This window comes from Oryctolagus cuniculus, chromosome 12 (assembly GCF_964237555.1).
Source record: "Oryctolagus cuniculus chromosome 12, mOryCun1.1, whole genome shotgun sequence".
In the NCBI taxonomy this organism is placed as follows: Eukaryota; Metazoa; Chordata; class Mammalia; order Lagomorpha; family Leporidae; genus Oryctolagus; species Oryctolagus cuniculus.
In genome coordinates, this window is record NC_091443.1 from 64,248,793 (window position 1) to 64,260,483 (window position 11,691).

The 11,691-nt window shown below is 47.4% G+C and overlaps 1 protein-coding gene across 2 annotated transcripts in view; it reads right to left on the minus strand.

The window, feature by feature from the left end:
* INO80 (INO80 complex ATPase subunit) overlaps positions 1 to 5,674 on the minus strand; it is a 148,407-nt gene extending 142,733 nt beyond the window's left edge. For both annotated transcript variants that reach the window (XM_017348137.3, XM_002717971.5), the window contains exon 1: positions 5,363 to 5,674. The gene's annotated coding sequence lies outside the window, so the exon portion shown is untranslated. The remainder of the gene's footprint in view (positions 1 to 5,362) is intronic.
* Positions 5,675 to 11,691: the final 6,017 nt, after the last annotated feature.

Consider the following 11,691-nt stretch of genomic DNA (forward strand, 5'->3'; position numbering starts at 1 on the left):
AACAATTTAGCTATGCATCCAGGACTCCCCCTAAGGCAAGGTTTCTTAAACTATGAGCAGACAGAAAAAAATTTTATATTATTTTTTCACTAACCTACAATTTTTTTTGTTTTGTTTTGTTTTGTTTTGTTTTTTGACAGGCAGAGTGGACAGTGAGAGAGAGAGACAGAGAGAAAGGTCTTCCTTTGCCGTTGGTTCACCCTCCAATGGCCGCCACGGCTGGCGCGCTGCGCCGATCCGATGTCAGGAGCCAGGTACTTCTCCTGGTCTCCCATGGGGTGCAGGGCCCAAGTACTTGGGCCATCCTCCACTGTACTCCCTGGCCACAGCAGAGAGCTGGCCTGGAAGAGGGGCAACCGGGACAGAATCTGGCGCCCCGACCAGGACTAGAACCCGGTGTGCCGGCGCCGCAAGGCGGAGGATTAGCCTAGTGAGCCGCGGCGCCGGCCAGTGGTATTTTTTTAAATATGTACTTATTTATATGAAACGCAGAGATATAGAGAGAGAAGGAACGAGAGAGATACTCCACCCACTGAGTTACTCCCAAAATAGCTGTAATGGCCAGAGCTGGGCCAGGTGAAGCCAGGAGCCAGGAACTTCTTCCGGGTCTCTCAGGTCACTAACCTATAATTGAAATCAGGATTTCCCTCAATTTGAATGTGGGCAACAAATCACAACAGTATTAACAGAACTATCACCAGTTGTTTCTTAATTTAATAACATAGAGCAGAATTTCTTTCTTTCTTTCCTTCCATCCTTCCTTCCTTTTTTTTTTTTTTTTTAAGATTTTAGGGGCCAGCGCTGTGGAACAGTAGGTTAATCCTCCGCCTGCCACGCCGGCATCCCATATGGGTGCCGGTTCTAGTCCTAGCTGCTCTACTTCTGATCCAGCTCTCTGCTATGGCCTGGGAAAGCAGTAGAAGATGGTCCAACACCCTACACCCTACGTGGGAGACCAGAAGAAGCTCCTGGCTTCGGACTGGCGCAGCTCTGACCGTTGTGGCCATTGGGGAGTGAACCAACGGACGAAGACCTTTCTCTCTGTCTCTCCCTCTCACCTGTCTGTAACTCTGCCTCTCAAATAAATAAATAAAATCTTAAAAAAAAAAAAAAAAGATTTGTTTTATTTATTTGAAAGACAAAGTTACAGAGAGAGGTAGAGACAGAGAGAAATGTCTTCCATCCGCTGGTTCACTCCCCAGATGGCTGCAACAGCTGGAGCTGTGCCAATCTGAAGCCAGGGGCCAGGAGCTTCTTCAGGGTCTCCCATATGGGATGCTGGCACTTCAGGCCAGGGCATTAACCTGCTGCGCCATAGCGCCGGCCCTGAGCAGAATTTCTTATATCCCTAATTTTCTTTAAATACATGTAAACTGTTTTTTACACATATAAAAATTACACTGAGAAGTTTCAAAGGCTTCATTAGACTGCCAAGCAGTCCAAGGTACATAATAAAAGAACGATCTTCAGTCACAATGGTTTTTTTCAATACATAATTTGTCAACTACATCTACTATTACTGATCTCCTAACCTAACACATAAGGAAGTCTCCCATATGCACTTATTAAAGACACAGCACCATGGTTCAAGTCCTGACAACTTTACTTCCTGCTAACCCATATCCTGGGAGGCAGAGGTAACGGCTCAAGCACTTGGGTCCCTGCCATCGTGTGGGAGATATAGATTGAGTTCCTCGGCCCTGGGTTCAGCCTGGCAGAGCCCTAGCTGGGCATTTGGGGAGGGAACCAACAAAGAGACCTATTTGCCTTTGAAGAAATGAAAATAAATTTTTCAATTTTTAAACTGAACAGTGTTTCTATAACTGGATTTCTGAACTAAAATACATGAAGAATCTTATTAATAACTTCACATTCCTCTACAAAATAGTCTTCAGAATTTTGGGGGGAAGGCAAAAGTATTATAAAATAATATTGAATGTCACTAACTCGCTATCTGATTTTAATTTTCTCATATATAATAAGAGAATATCTACTAGAGGGTTTTACAATGATTAAAATTACATACAAGGTACCTACTATAGTTACTGGCTCATAAGGGATATTTAATATTTGTGCCTACTCTTGACATCTGAAAGTTACAGCCTAACATTAAAATTCTGATGAAGACGCAGCTTTCAAACTTCTCAATTTGACTTTTTCTATACTTCATTAACTCTCTCTTTTGACCACTGTAAAATCAACAGCACCGTACATCATATCTGTATTTTATGAACATATATGTTGACATGTGAAATCTCCAAGCTAGTTTTCTTTGTGCAGAGAGGCATCAAGTATTCCTTCCCTATCCCGTGTCTCCACGTTTATGTGGTCATCAAGCTGTCCTGATACTTGCCCTCCCTGATATCATGACAATGCTCATTGAGTGAAATGACACCATCACAGTTTATCATCTGCTGCTTTGATGATGCACACTGCCACAAAAACAGCTGCTACACAGTACTATTTAGAAATTAATGATAAAGAAAAAAGTCTGTTTATGTCCAGCCATGGTAGGCCTACATAGCATACTGGCGGCAAACAACCAGTGCTGAAGTGGAGAAGCTATGAAATGACGGGAGCCTATGGCAGGCTGTGCCTATATATCACTTCACTAACGAAGATTCAACGCAGTATTTGGGATGTGATAAATTCAAGTTTCGCTTTTTGGAATTTTCAAAATATTTTTACCTTGATTGGTTGAATCTGTGGACGTGGATCCTGCAGATGCAGAAAACTGACTGCATAAATATCTAAAATTGGGGGTCTGTGCTGTGGCATAGCAAGTTAAGCCTCGCCCTGCAGTACCAGCATCCCACATGGGCACCAGTTCAAGTACCAGCTACTCCACTTGCAATCCAGCTCCTGCTAACACACCTGGGAAAGCAGCGAAAGATGGCCCAAGTACTTGGGCCCCTGCACCCATGTAGGAGACACGGAAGAAGCTCCTGGTTCCTGGCTTCAGAAATGGTCCAGCCCCAACCATTGGAGCCATTTGGGAAGTGAACCAGCAGATGGAAGACCTCTATATCTGCCTTCCAAATAAATTATTTTAATAATAATAATCTAAAATTGTTGTCGTACAGGAAGAAGAGAGTTTGAGAATTTCAAGCATACAACACAACCAGGATGGAGTATTATTTGGCAATAAAAAAGGAAATAAGTTTTGATAAATGCTACAATGTGGATGAGTCTTAAAAAGATCAAGTGAGGGGCCGGCGCTGTGGCGTAGAAGGATAAGCTTCTGCCTGACATGCTGTCGTCCCATATGGGCACTGATCCAGCTCCCTGCTAATGTGCCTGGGAAGGCAGCAAAGATGGCCCCAGTGCTCAGGACTCTACATGCCCTTGGGAAACTCAGAAAAGTTCCTGGCTTTGGCCTGGCCCAGCCCTGGCTATTGTGGCCACCTGGGGAATGAACCAATGGATGGAATATCTCTTAATCTAACTCTGACTTTAAAATAAATAAATAATTTGTTAAAAAACAACAACCAAAAAAGAGAATGAAATGCCCTAGGCAAATTTCCAGAAACAGAAAGTAGATTAGTGGTTACTGGGCTTGAGAAAGGGAATGGGAAGTGACTGCTAAGGGGTTCCTGTAGCTTCTTTTTGGGGTGATAAATTAGATAGTGACAGCTGTGTAAAACTATGAATGTACTAAAAACAACTTAACTCTACACTTCATTATTTTAAAGATTAATTTATTTGAAAGGAAAAGTTACAGAGAGGCAGAGAGAGAGAGAGCGAGCGAGCGAGCAAGCGAGAGAAGTCTTCCATCCACTGACTGACTCCCCAAGGGGCCACAACAGCCAAAGCTGGGCTTATACAAAGGCAGGAGCCAGGAACTTCCTCTGGGTCTCCCACACTTGTGCAGGTGCCCAAGCACTTGGATCATCTTCCACTGCTTTCCCAGGCCACTGCAGAGAGCTGGATTAGAAGTGAAGCAGCTGGGACTTGAACCAGCGGCCCACTTGGGATACCGGCACTGCAGGTGGTGGCTTTACCCACTAAACCTCAGCACCAGCTCCAACTCTACATTTTAAAAGGCTCTTCTTTTTTTGGTATGTAAATCATATCTCAATAAAGCTATTTAAAAAAAATTGAGAAGGCCAGCATTATGGCATAGCAGGTAAAACCCCTGCCTGCAATACCAGCTTCCCATACTGGCTTGGTGCGAGTGCTGACTGCTTCACTTCCAATCCAGTTCCCTGTTGGTGGCCCAGGAAAGGCAGCAGAGGATGACCCAAGTACCCGGGCCCCAGCACCCACATGGGAGACCTGGATGAAGCTCCTGGACCCTGGCTTCGGCCTGGCCCAGCCCTGGCTGTTGTGGCCATCTGGGGAGTGAACCATCAGATGGAAGATCTCTGTCTCTCCCTCCCTCTCTGTAACTTTGATTTTCAAAATAAATAAATCTTTAAAACAATTTTCTTTAAAAGCTGCCACTGGTAAGTCGCAATAAACATTTCATTGGGAAAGGAAACCATGAAGGTCAGTGACTGGAACACTAAGCTGGTTACCTGAGATGCTCCCTAGGTCAACCTCCAACTTCCCTCCCGTACTCCTAGTAAGTTTAAGAACACGCAACTAGACGCAGCGTGGGAATCAAAGAACTCGAACTCGGCACGGTTGGGACCAGAATAGTAAGAGCTTTCTTAGGCTCTATCGCTCCTAGACTGTAGGGGGCTTCCATCCCTGGTGATCACGGAAGTAGCACTTTTCATTAGCAAGCTCCAGAAGGAATGTCCAAACAGGATGACACTTGCCTAGCCGCCCTGAAAAACCCTGAAATACCAGAAGGGGGTGTCACCTACACACTCCAAAGCCCGTGCACGTGCTGGCCTGCTCCCACCCAACACCAATAAGCAGCGTGCACCATTTGTCCATATCCCGACTTGCTCCGTATAAATGGAAACACTATCAAGCCCTCAGATTTGGTTTATTTCAAATGACAGGCATAACCCTCACCGGGTTCCCATTCGAGCCCAACCAGCCTCCGCCCCTGCCCCTCCCCATCCCCAAACCCACACACGTGTTAGCCGACACCGCCCCACCGAGTCCCACGTGCACCTGGGCTAACACTCTCCCCACGTGGGAGCGCCCCACGGGCTTCCTCGGGTGGTTGAGGTCACCGCGTGACCCCTGGTCTCCAGGGGTGTAAGAGGGGCAGGACGAGGCCCAGGTCCCTGAGGTCCCAACCCTGTGGGGAGTGTCCACACCCATCCTCCCTACTAACCCCAACAAATCAAAGGGCCGGGGGCGACGGCCCCTTTAAGACACGGCCCAGTCACTGCCCGCGGAGAGGGGCGCAGCGAGGCCTACACAACCCCCCCTCCGTTCGCCCGCCCACGTCTGGTCGCCTCACCTCGGGCCGCCGGGCCCCGCCGCCGCAGCGGCGGCGGAGGGGGGGCGGGGTGCGGGCGGGGTCCGGAGGGGGGGGTCGCCCCGCCGACGGTGGAGACGCGGTTCGCTCTCTGAGGCCGTGGGACGGTGACTGCGTTGGGCGTGGACGCTCCTAGCTCGCTCCCTCGGCGGCTCCTGGGACCCCAAGATGGCGGCGGCGCTGAGGCGGCTGCGGGCGCTGGGCCGGCGGCGGCGGCGGCCACTTTCACTCACTGAGAGGAGCGGAGCAGGGACACGGGGAGCCATGGCGGGGGGGAGGAGAGGCGCCATAGCCAGGCCAGAACAATCGAGCCGCTACTCGGCTGGCATACCCCCGCCCCGCCCACGCTCACTGCTCGTCGCCAGCCCGTGGCCGCCCGCAGCGCCGCGGCCGTCGACCTCGTGCAGTTCGCACCCCGCCGCTGCTGCCTGACGCCCCGCGCGGACCGGGGTTCGGGGGTGACCCTGATCCATGCCATCTGAGTGCAGATTGGTCGGGGCTGGGACTGGCGAAGATTGCCGAAAGGCGGCGGGGAGGAGGAGGAGGATGTCACCGCTAGAGTGAGCAAGCAGATCTCGCGGGAGCAAATGTCGCGAGAACTCCTCAGCCTTGCAACCGCCACAGAAAGGTTACTTTTCCCGGAAGTAACGTCAACCGAAACCGCCCGGGATCCTGGGAATATTGGCTCTCCTCAGGCTGGAGATGGGAGGGTGCGCTGAGCCCTCTTAGGGGCGACCGAACCTTGATTAGGATCACTAAAGGGGAAAGGCAGTTAGAGAGCTGGTATTTTAGCCTGTTTCTGGCCCCCCCCCCCGGGGGGGGGGATTTTAAATAGTCGGGGAAGTTCATAGTGTGCAATGCCACTCCTGTATGGCAACTAGTTGAGGTTTCCCTTTTACATCGAAGACCAAGAGCAGTGGGTGAGGTGCCATGGCATGGTTAGGGCAGACCTCAGTGTGAAGGCGTTAGTATTCAAGGAATTGGGAACCCACACATCTGTAATGCCACATGTCACCCCGTTTTCACAGACACCCAGCTCCAAATAGGAAATAATTGGTTTTACCCGCCCCAGCTTCAAAGTTTGAACCCGCTGCTCCCACATTTACTAAAGTTAGTGTAGAGCCCAGCTGTAGATGCGGATTAGAATGTCCTGAAGTTAAATGTGTCGGCGGTGTTCCCCTTCCCTTTAATCCATTTAAATCTGGCTCTTAGTTTTCAAAGAGGAAAGTATCTGCTTAAAGTCATCAAGTAGGTTTCTTGTGCTGAATTTGCTGTACTTTAAAAAGTTAACTTTGTGGGGCCGACGCTGTGGCCCAGCTGGGTTAAGCCGCCGCCTGCAGTGCCAGCATCCAGTATGCGCACCGGTTCAAGTCCCGGCTGTTCCACTTCGGATCTCGCTCCCTGCTAATGCGCCTGGGAAAGCAGTGGGAAGATGTCCCAAGTCTCTGGGCCCCTGCACTCACGTGGGAGACCCAGAGCGGGCATTTGGAGACCGAGGAGCCAGCAAATGGAAAATTATCTCTCTCTCTCTCTCTCTCCCCCTTCCCCTCTCCCTCAGCCTCTCTAACTCTGCCTTTCAAATAAATGAATCTTTAAAAAAAAAAAACAGTTTGCCTAAGGGCGAAAGTGTAGTGTGGCACCCTTTATGTAAGGAAGGAAGGGAATATAAGAAAACACACAGGTGTCCACTCAAATGCAGAAGAAATCCAAGAAGGATTAACCAGAATTGAATGGGATTGTTTTCCTGTGTGGGAAGGGTGGGAAGAAAGGCCGCACTGGGAATGGAGTGACAGGATTGAGGAAGTGGCAAATCATTTTATACAGGGCTGACTTCTAGAACCCTAATAATGTTTCACATACCGCCAAAAATTAAAAAATGAAAACCAATAGGATCTGTAAGTAACAATGAGTTGTTCTGCCTGTCTGGAGCGGTAGCTGAAAGGAAAAGGAGAAAAAGGAGAAAAGACGGTAAGCTAGCAAAGGGCTAAGTTGCACTTTCAAGTTCAAATGTATCGCCAGGGCCGCGCTCACTAGGGTAATCCTCCGCTTTGCGGCACTGGCACACCGGGTTCTAGTCCCGGTCGGGGCGCCGGATTGTGTCCCGGTTGCCCCTCTTCCAGGCCAGCTCTCTGCTGTGGCCCGGGAGTGCAGTGGAGGATGGCCCAAGTGCTTGGGCCCTGCACCCGCAGGGGAGAACAGGAGAAGCACCTGGCTCACCTGGCTCCTGCCATCAGATCAGCACAGTGCGCCGGCTGCGGCCGGCCATTGGAGGGTGAACCAACGGCAAAGGAAGACCTTTCTCTCTGTCTCTCTCTCTCTCTCTCTCTCTCACTGTCTACTCTGCCTGTCAAAAAAAAAGAAAAAGATTTAAAGTTTAGATGTAGTCTGAATTACTGCACTAATTTTCTATTGCTTTGTTAGAAAATTACCACAAATTAAGTGGCTTAAAACAACACAGATGTATTACAGCTTGTTTTATTTGAAAGAGACTGCATATCTGTTGGTTCACTCCCTGAATGCCTGCAACGGCCAGGACTGAGTCCTGAATAAAGCCAGGAACCCAGAACTCACCCTGTGTCCCACACGGGTAGTGGAACCTAACGCCTTGAACCGTTGTCACTGCTACCTCCCAGGGTGCACATGAGCAGGAAGCTGGATAGCCAGGTGTCAAACCCAAGCACTCAGATATAGGACTGAGAATCCTAGCTAGCATCTTAACTGCTGTGCTGTGCACCTGCCCCCAACATACATTTTTTTTTTTAAATTAAGGTGTTTAAAGTGCATCAAAATATACATAATATTGTCATTTTGAAGAAACTGTTAGTTTATGTTATATAATTTCTGATAGTAAACTAATAAAATTTGGGGTATGGAATTTGGAGAATATCCAACACTAGATATAAACACTTAAATGAATTTAAGCTACAGATTGCTAACATAGCCACTCTGCAGGAAGTGGGAAAGAAAAGAGCTAACCTAAGTAACAGACTATCTTGATACACCATGACAAAACCAGGTGAACTGCCTGCCTATGAATACTGTGATATCCATAGGTTTCTCACAGGAAATAGGTTAACGATTTGATACTCTGTGTACACTGGAGTTGAAGGACCAAGTAAATCTAGACAATGAGTTGGATTTCTCATTGTTAGAGCAAAAAGTTCTAAGAAAAGAATAAAAAGCTAACATGAGGCTTCTCTATATATATATTTGAGATATATAGATGGAGAGAGAGATGATATAAAAATAGATGTATGGGGCCTAAATTGTGGCAGTCTGTTAGACTACTGCCACCTGCTATATCAGCATCCCATATGAGTGCCAGTTCGAGTCCCAGCTGCTCCATATCCAATCCAGCTCACTATTACTGTGCCTGGGAAACAGCAGAAGATGGTGTGAGTGCTTGGATTCCTGCCATGCATGAGGAAGACCTGGATGGAGTTACTGGCTCCTGGCTTCTGCCTGATTCAGCCCCAACAGTAATGGCCATTCAGGAAGTGAATCAGTGGTTGGAAAACTCTGTCACTCTATTTTTCAAATAAATAAATCTTAGGGGAAAAAAAGTGTGTATGAACTGGTGTACATGTTTCCTACTTCTGTCTGCTTAGAGGGCCTAGAAGAAGTGAGGACACCCAGAAATTGATGTATAAGCACCATTCAGCAAACAATAAGGGAAACTTGGAGAAATGATGAATTGATTAATTCTTTGGCTAAGGCAAGAAAAATACAAGATAAGCCTGGAATATCTTATGGCAGAAAATAAGGAAATGCTCCCCCCCAAAAAAAAAAATGTCATGAGCACATTGGTACAAACTTGAAAGAGTTCCCAATGCCAAGGCAACCAAGTAAATACAGATAATGTTAGAGTATGGCCCATACACCATAGATAATGGTTGTAATACTGCTATGGTTTGAATAGGATATGGCTTCTGAAGTCATGCAGATAGCTAAATCTCAGTTATAAACTGATGATATTAAAAGGATAGAAACTTAATGCAATTATGGTGTTTAGGAGAAGGGCCTTAGTGGGAGGTCCTTAGATCCTTAGGAACAGACCCGTAGAAGGTGGCTGTTGAGCCCAATGCAGCTGTTTCCTGACTTACTATGTGGTCAATCCTGCATACACAGTCTACCATTGCTGTCTTCTAGCCGGAAACAATAGCTGGACCAATGGGACCCACCTGGTCTTGGCCTGTGCACCTCCAAAACAGTGAGCCAAAATGAATATCCTGGCTGGTGCCGCAGCTCAATAGGCTAATCCTCCACCTAGTGGTGCTGGCACACCGGGTTCTAGTCCCAGTCGGGACGCCGGATTCTTTCCCAGTTGCCCCTCTTCCAGGCCAGCTCTCTGCTGTGGCCAGGGAAGGCAGTGGAGGATGGCCCAAGTACTTGGGCCCTGCACCCCATGGGAGACCAGGAGAAGCACCTGGCTCCTGCCATCGGATCAGCGCGGTGCGCTGGCTGCAGCGCGCTGGCCGTGGCGGCCATTGGAGGGTGAACCAAAGGCAAAAGGAAGATCTTTCTCTCTGTCTCTCTCACTATCCATTCTGCCTGTCAAAAAAAAAAAAAAAAATCTCCTTCATGAGTAGGTTGTCTGAGGTATCTTGCTGTTGTAACAAAAAGCTAACTAATATAAATATCCAAATATCCAAACTGACATGAACAGTTTGTCATTTCAGTGAATAGGGGAGAAAAGACAGTTCTCTGTTGGAATAGCATTGCAATTAATACATCTAAAAAGAAATGCTTGATTAGAGGGTGAGAATTTGTGGAGAAATAGGATTTGCATAGATTGAATGTTTCTCACTCAAGATACATTTTAGCACAAAGGGAAAGATATTAATGTTATACTAGTGAAACAGCAGGAACCTTGGAGCCAGCATTGTGGCTGGGCAGGTAAAGGTGCTGCCTGCAGTGTCAGCATCACATATGGTGCCATTTTGAGTCCTGGCTGCTCTACTTCTGATCCCACTTCCTGCAAATATCCTGCGATAGCAGTGGAAGATGGCCCAAGTCCTAGGGCCCCTGTACCCATGTGGGAGACTAAGAAGAAGCTCCTGGCTCCTGGGTTTGAAGTGGCCATTTGGGGGAGTGAACCAGCAGATAGAAGACCTCCCTCTCTCTGCCTTTTCCTCTCTGTAACTCTGCCTTTCAAATAAATAAATAAATCTTTAAAAAAGAAAAAACAACAGCAACCACATTAACCGAATGGTCAACATAAACAGTTCCAATAGTAAGACATTTACATCATGAACCCCTTCGTATTTTACATTGAGAAGGACACAACAGGAGACTGTCACTCTGCAGTGCCGGCATCCCATATGGGGCTGGTTCAAGTCCCGGCTGCTCCACATGTGATCCATCTCCCTGCTAATACGCCTGGACATTCTTGCAAAAGTTGAGGCAGTTACTATATGACCTAGCAAGTCCATTCATAAGTAGCTACCTAAGAGAAATGAAAACATAGGTCCACACTTAAACTTGTACACTAATGTTCACAGTAGCACTATTCATAATAGCCAAAAGATGGCAATAATCCAAATGGTCATCAGCTGGTCGGTGGATAACAAAAATGGTATATCTACATAGTGGAATGTGAATCAGATATGAAAAGAAATGAAGTGTAAATACATGCCACAGCATAGATGAACCTGGGAAGCATACATCAAGTCAAACAGACAAAAGGTCATGTATGGACCTGGCTACCACCATACTTATAATGCAGCTTCCTCCTAACACACCTGGGAGGCAGTGGGTGATGGCCCAAATAGTTGAGTCCCTGAAACCCATATGAGAGTTCCAGATGGAGTTTCTGGCTCCTGGTTTTAGCCTGGCCTAACCTCAGCTGTTTCAGGCTTTTAGGGACTGAACCAGAAGATAGAATATCTGTGTGTGTGTGTGTGTGTGTCTTTCTCTTTTTCTCTGTGTTTCAAATAAACAGTAAATAAATCTTCAAATAAAAAAGACCAAGGGCATTGTGGCACAGGAGATTAAGCCTCTGCTTGGAACATCAGAGTGCCACTTGGAGTCCTGGCTGATTCACTTTCTGTAAGGAAAAGGACCACAGATCAGAGAGGAGACAGGATACGCACTCTTAGCCAAACCGAATTTATTCTTTTTTTTTTCTTTTTTTTTTTAATTTTTTGACAGGCAGAGTGGACAGTGAGAGAGAGAGACAAAGAGAAAGGTCTTCCTTTGCCGTTGGTTCACCCTCCAATGGCCGCCGCGGTCAGCGCGCTGCAGCAGGTGCACCACACTGATTCGAAGGCAGGAGCCAAGTGCTTCTCCTGGTCTCCCATGGGGTGCAGGGC